The following is a 7500-nucleotide window of genomic DNA, read 5'->3' as shown; positions in this document are numbered from 1 at the left end:
ATTAATAAGTATTAATTCTTGTAGTTGTGGCATCTTAAGTCGTTTCAGAGATGGCAGCCAACTAATATGTTCCTACAAATTCTTTCGATAGGTGTGTGTGTATATGTGTACACATACATATACACTCTATAACATCCTGTGTTAGCATTGCATGTGTGAGTGTGTGTGCGCGCGTGCATGTAGAGAAATACAGGTATATCAAATTCCATACAATAGAAAGTCTTGATTTATTAAAATTACCTCCGCCTCTAGATGATGTAACACAATTACCAAATGGCAAGTGAGATCAGCTATATATATATATATATATGCGCAGGTGTGGTAAGAACCTTGCTTCCCAACCACATGGCTCCGGGATCAATCCCACTGCGTGTCATATCAAAGCTGCTGAGTATCTAAGTAATGGTCCGGCCTTCTATGGCACATATTGTGGGTTTTGTTCATTTTGTTGGGTATTTAAAGTATGAATTTCTTCATGTTTGTTTTTGGAGGGATGTTGCATAGTACTCTGTGTGTGTGTGTGTGTACTATTTTATAGTATTTATGATTATCCGTCCGCCGTTCTTTCTCTTTTGTTTGGTTTTGTTATGGGTTCCGTTAATTTTTATTATTATTATTATTATTATTATTATTATTATTATTATTATTATTATTATTATTATTATTATTATTATTATTCAGTAGTTTTATTTTTATAACGTGCTTTCACTTCACTACCGAGCGCAGCTCTGTGCGCCTTGGGTATGTGCTGTGGTTTGCTGTGGTGCTCTTATGTTTACTGTATTGAAAGTGTTTTGCGTAGGATGTGTGCAGTACCCAGTAGTGCAATTTTCTGTATGTTATATATATTTGTAAGTCCTTGTGTTTTCATTATGTATTTGTCTGAATATTTTTTTATTATACCTAAGGCACCTACTATGATAGGAATTGTTTCTGTTTTTAGATTCCACATTCGAGTTATCTCTATTTCCAGGTCTTTGTATTTTGAAAGTTTTTCCATTTCTTTTAGAGAAACGTTGTCATCTGCTGGTATTGATACATCAATTTGTTATCATCATCATCATCATCATCATCATCATCATCTTCTTCTTCTTCTTTCAAATTTGTTTCCTTTTGTTTCCTTTTCTGACACCTTGGGCAGAGAAATGCACTGTATACATTTGTAGGCCATTAAATTAAACACACTAGATTGTTCATTTACAAAGTAACGTGACAGAGAAAAGGAGGAAGAAAGACAGAGAGAAAAAGGAAAAAATAAAAATATAAAAGTAAACAAAGAAAATAAAGGACAAAAGGGAAAGAAAATTCACAGTGACAATGCTCTTCTCGATATGTGTGTCGTACCAGTTTCGACAATCTTTTGCACTTCCTCCATGGACGGTTATCGAGGGATCATTCTTAAATAATTTTCAGTTCCTTTTTTGATCATTCCAGTTTGATCATTCGAGTCTCATGACACTGCGACCTTCAGGTTCCCGCTTGAAGATCGCAGTGGCGTGAAATTCATCGTGGTATAAACTCTGTTTTAGTAGCAATAGAAAAAAACATCGTCTACAATATATATTGAGTATTCCTATCCCATTTGCCTGACATAAACCAATGTATGAATTATATATAATCCTGGGTGTATACTGAATGTACACACGCACACACACACACACACACACACACACACAAGCGCGAGGGAGGGAGTGCTGAAAACTTCCTAGCTTTAAGGGTATCACGAGAGGTCTGGCTGGAGCCCCAACCTTCCGTGTTCTTTTACAGGGCTTAGTATAACTGAAGGACCGCTGCAATACGTGTATGTATCTGGGAGAGGAATAAGTTGAATACAACCATAATTAACTGATCTTCCACTATTTTCTTTTACCCAAATCTAAGAACTTTCCAGCACCCACCCCTCGTGTGTGTGTGTAAGTGTGCACTATCCCGTGCATCTTATTGTTCTTATGCATATGAGCTTTTTGGTTTTTCTGTTGAAAATGAAACTCGTGTCGTGAGACACATTCTCATTTTAAATAATAAAAAAAACATCATATCTTCCTGTACATGTATTGAGAACTCCTCTCCCATTCGTCCGACATAACTCAATGTTCGTATATATGTGTATGTGCATATGTGATGTAATATATACCATTAACAAACACGTCACAGTTTTCAACTTATTCATTTTATTTTTTTCTTTCTTTTTCAGGTAAGTACTTTCCTACATGAACGATATTGATTTTAAAAGTTCGGATCTTGGTCTGTACAATGCTATTTCTTTTTCTCTTTTCTGCTTTCAGCTTTCTTTTATACATATTTCCGCTTGTAAATTCTTTAACTTGTTTATATATCTGTATATGAAACAGTCTGTGCATATTCGCGGCGTGTGTGTGTGTGTGTGTGTGTGTGTGTGTGTGTGTGTGTGTGTGTGTGTGTGTGTGTGTGTGTGTGTGTGTGTGTGTGTGTGTGTGAAACCGCTTATATGTATTATTTTTATATGATTTATAAAAATCCCCTTCATTGGAATATGGATAATTTTTTTAAAAAGCTATATGCTGAATATTAGAAAATTCTTGAATATTTTCACCGTTCCACTTACAGTTTTTATTTTCAGAATATTTAGATCTTTTAAGAGATTGTTTATATATATTTATGTATATATCTTTGCCAGAAAATCTCGACAATTCATGTAAATGTAAACTGACTCAAAGTATACTTGACTTATTTGCTTCTAGTAAACATCCTTTAACATTAGGTTTTTGCTGAAATTGAAGTGGCCGGAATGGGGTTTCTTCGCAGGATATCTCGACTAATGTTATTTGGCAGGGTGCATACTTCGAAGATCAGGGAACTTCTTCTAGTCGAGCAGTTATTTCTCCGGTACGACGATCATGCGATTAGAATGTCACAGGAAAGAATTGCAAGATGGATTCTTCAAGCCGAGCAAACAGGCAGGATACCTATAGGTAGACCAAGAATGAAACGGTCGAATAATATCCATAGTCTCAGGTTATCATGTTTGGAAACCCAACCGGAGGCGTCTGGGGACACTACCCCAATGACCCTCCCAGGAATAGCAGGTGGAGAAGATGGATAGATGGATGTATTAAAAATATAATCAGTCGTGTCCAAAAGTTTGAAACATAAATCTGAAAATTAGAATTTTTATATTTTAATCGAATTTTACTTGGGCATAAAAATTTCTATTTTTTTAAATATGTTCCAAACTTTCGGCTATGACTATATATTTACAGATATGAAATAAAAAGAATAATAATAGACAATACAATATAGTTACACACAAATATAATATTTATACTTACCTATTCATTCTCAGGGCATACATACGCAGAGGCTAGCGTGTGTATACATATAAGATTGATCTAAGGTGCAGGGAACCCATACATTTAAGTATGGTACTCCATTCAATGATGTTACTCCATTCAATCTATTTGTTAAGATTGGATCTATACTCCGATGTGCAAACTGGTCACCTTAATATTATATTAGGAGGATGTATGGATATAATATTTACACTGAGCTTATCAACTGAACCGTTGTTTTTATCTAGTGCATGATGGTAAAATATGGATATATGTCTCTTTTTTGTACAGCTATTCCAATGCTTGCAGAATCTTTCACCTACACTCTGAGCTGTTTCTCCTATATATGTTTCAGGGAGGTTTCTACTTGGTCCTTCTTGGCATCATATATGATATAGTGTGGGTCCAACTTTACGTTGATACATGAGTTTATAACACACACATTTCAAAATTATCTGTCTTTAACAGATGAGAACATACAAAGGACTGATTCTTATGGATCAACTTAGCTTCTTCGTTTTTGTTTTTCGACGTTGATATCGCGGTAAATTAGTGATTTCATTATTGAATATGGCATGTATAAACAATACACAATCGAACTTATTGCTGTCTTTAACTATTTTATTCTGCTCTCTGCCATTCTATCTCAACTAATTTATTCCATACAACCTCCACATACGTCTGTCTACCTGTCTCTCTTCCCGTCATCTTTACGCACTTCCAACATGTTATAAATTCCTCATGAATTTCGTACAAAATACTATTCCAATAATAACAGGGGGAAATAAAGAATTAAAAATATGAATGCCACAAAATATCTGTAAAATCTCAACTTCGCCATGCAAGATTCATCTTAAGGCACCACCGCACCATTTTATTTTTCTCATCAAAGAAATAGACAAACAATAACAGACAGGTTATATCTTGTTATAAGAAAATAAAACTTGTTAATGAAAAAGGAAAATCAGTAATCCATTGACGAATAATAATAGAGATGTGACATAAAACAGGCAGAACAGATTATCTTGGGCTGTAATAATAATAATAATAATAATAATAATAATAATAATAATAATAATAATAATAATAATAATAATAATAATAATAATAACAATTATAATTATAAATTCATGCATAAAACAAAACAAGACACCATAATCCATTGGATTAATTATTAAACCTTTTGTTTATTTTCGTGTTTGTGTTTCTGTATTGTTATATTCCATCAGCCGGTTTTGTTGTCCGGATTATCTTTTTATTATTTCCCTTTGTTATCATTAATTCTTACACTGAATGGAGTTTTTCACTTTCATTGGATTTTAGCTTAATGTTTTGTTGTTTTATTTTTTTTAATATGGGTTTGTTTTTGTTTTGTTTTTTCTTCACAAGGGCCTAATGGCATATTGCAGAAATTTATCATGTTTCTAACACTATTCTAGTAAGATAGATAGATAGATAGATAGATAGATAGATAGATAGATAGATAGATAGATAGATAGATAGAGGAATAGATAGATGCATATGTGTGGGTGTGTCAATAGGCATGCGTGCACACAAGACGGGTTTATGATAGGTGTACCAAATAACCGATGAGATTGTAACGAGCTAAATATTATCTACTCTCAACAATTGTGTGGTAGGGGGTACGTTTGAGTGTGCGCGTGCGTGTGTTGTGTACTTTCTGCGCCAAATCGTCCGTCACCAAAACAGCCGTACCCAAAGTTTTTGTTCTTAACTGCTCCAGTTCGCTCCAGTTTCATTACGTCTGCACGTAGTTCTAAGGTGAGGTGGGTATTCTCTGCACGCATATACGCAGGGCTCAATATGATTTTTTTTTTTTTTTTTTTTGTGGTAGGTAAAAAGATTAGTAGTTGCCCTCACCCCAGCCTCTCTGAAACATCACTGAAATTTATCCAAAAGAAAGGCTGCCAGTTTTGGTCCATACACCTTGGCACCAGTGTCACTTCAGATGGGGCTCTAAGAATGCAAAAAGCTGAATCAGATACCGCAACGCATCTCGTCAGACATTCTAACAGTTCCGCCAGTGCATCATCTTTGATCGGTACTTAATTATCGACTTCGAAAGGATAAAAAAAAAAAATGTTCACTTCCATGAGATTTGAACTCAAAATGCAGCTATTCGTAATAAATACTGTGAGACAGTCAGTCGAATGCTCTAACGATTCTATCAATTGTTAATACACTATATTGTTAATACACTATATTGTTAATACACTATATACTGAAATATGCTGTCGTTTATCGTATTAGGAGGCTGTGTGATAGTTTGAGCATGTTTCCGCCATTGCTCTGTGTATTTCTCTGCCGTTTGTTATTGAGGTAAACCTTGATCAAGTTGACTCATTATCAAAGATGTTCCAGCCGTGTCCATCGCTTCTTTTTTCAATTATCTATCTATCTATCTATCTATCTATCCAGATAGATGTCCTTACTATTCTGCCAGCTCACCTGCAGCCTACTGCGAAAGCATCTTTGGGCTGTGTCTTGTTCGATAGGTTAAGAGATTATTAACTGGCTTGTAAACAACTGAGGAATGGTGTCGGGAAGAGCATCCGATTGTAGAAGGTTCTACTTTAATGTACTCTTCTATGACCCATGCATGCATGCATGGAAATATAGGCATTAATACGACCACGACAATGATGTTGATGATGATGATGATGATGATGATGATGATGAAGAGGATGATGATGATGATGACGACGACGATGATGATAGTCCAGATTTCAGAATTGTAAGTGATGTGTAAAGCCGATCCTAAGTAGGTCTACGTATGTAATGTAATGAGTGAATGTAAAAGAGCCAGATATTCCATACTTTCAAGTATCCCAGACTTAGTTGAGCACCAATTTTGCACATCCCGACATGCAGTGGTTTATTTATCTATAATAGTGGTTCTCAACCGAGGTTCATATGATTCTTGGGGCTTCGTATAAGACTTTTCGGAGTCTACAGCAGTATTTTAGAGATTAATGAAAATCTTTTGTTTTGTATTTACTATTTAAAAAAAAAAGAAAGAAAGAAAACAGGTTTACACAGTTCAATGTTTTCATTCAGTGAAACATATTCTCTCAGAAAGTATGGCCGGTAAGTTCATCGTCATCAATTCACCGGTTTTTTTTTTAATCTTTTGGTCTCCTTTTTTTTTCTCTCAATAAAATAGTTTTTAACTATTAATGGTGAGATAATATGAATATATTTTCTTGGTAAACTTTCCCTGCGGCGAATTAATGGCGTTGAACTTACCTGTAATCCTCGGAGAGTGCTATTGCAAACCTACACAGGTGAATAGGTGAAAAATAAAATAAGAATTTTGAAAGAAATATTTATAAAACTTGTTTTTAATTTAAGCATCAAAAGATCAATGGTTCTCAACCGGTGTCCAAATGGCCTCTGAGTGTTCATATAAGATTGGGGGTGGGGCTGGGGGTTCATATAAGATTTTGGGGAGGGCTTCTGAAGGTCCATACAACAAAATAGTAAATTTGGGATCCACAATAGTATTTTAAGGGCCCTTGAAAAAAAAATGTTGCTTTAGATGTATGTATGGGAACGTATTTCAAGAAATAGCTAGTCTTCTTTCTCGAACGTTTTACATAGTTCAACCTACACAAGTTAATGTGTGAAGAACAAATATGAATTTTGAAAGAAATATTTATAAAATTAGCTTTTAAACATTGAATAGGTATAAGGGTCCACTAGAATAAAATAGTAATCAAGGGGTCCATAGATAAAAGATGGTCGAGAAGCCCCTATGTAGTTAGTCGAATCCACACATATTTAGCTCCAGACCAACATTGATCCAACAGATTTATGATCAAAGGCGTTCAAGAGAGAGGTCTGAGTGGTTACCACAGTTTCAGCATTTTTCTAGCTGTAGTTATATATTTGTTTGTATAATATAGTGGAGGTGATCTGTTGTTGTTTAGTTCCAAGTCGTGGAGGCGCAATGGCCCAGTGGTTATGACAGCAGACTCGCGGTCATAGGATCACGGTTTCGATTCCCAGACCGGGCGTTGTGTGTGTTTATTGAGCGAAAACAACTAAAGCTCCACGAGGCTCCGGCAGGGGATGGTGGCGAACCCTGCTGTACTCTTTCATCACAACTTTCTCTCACTCTTACTTCCTGTCTCTGTTGTGCCTCTAAATTCAAAGGGTCAGCCTTGTCACA

The 7500-nt window shown here is 35.3% G+C and overlaps 1 protein-coding gene across 6 annotated transcripts in view; it reads left to right on the top strand.

Annotated features, from left to right (window-relative positions):
• LOC106880431 (tetraspanin-18) overlaps window positions 1-7500 on the top strand; it is a 595429-nt gene that overhangs the window by 354670 nt on the left and 233259 nt on the right. The window contains exon 2 of one of the 6 annotated variants that reach the window (XM_089356800.1): window positions 2195-2244. The exons of the other annotated variants lie outside the window; for them this stretch is intronic. The gene's annotated coding sequence lies outside the window, so the exon portion shown is untranslated. The remainder of the gene's footprint in view (window positions 1-2194; window positions 2245-7500) is intronic. 6 annotated transcript variants of the gene reach the window in all.

The sequence above is a fragment of the Octopus bimaculoides genome, chromosome 8 (genome assembly GCF_046866305.1).
Source record: "Octopus bimaculoides isolate indiv1 chromosome 8, ASM4686630v1, whole genome shotgun sequence".
NCBI classification, from domain to species: Eukaryota; Metazoa; Mollusca; class Cephalopoda; order Octopoda; family Octopodidae; genus Octopus; species Octopus bimaculoides.
This window is presented reverse-complemented; position numbering and strand designations above follow the sequence as displayed.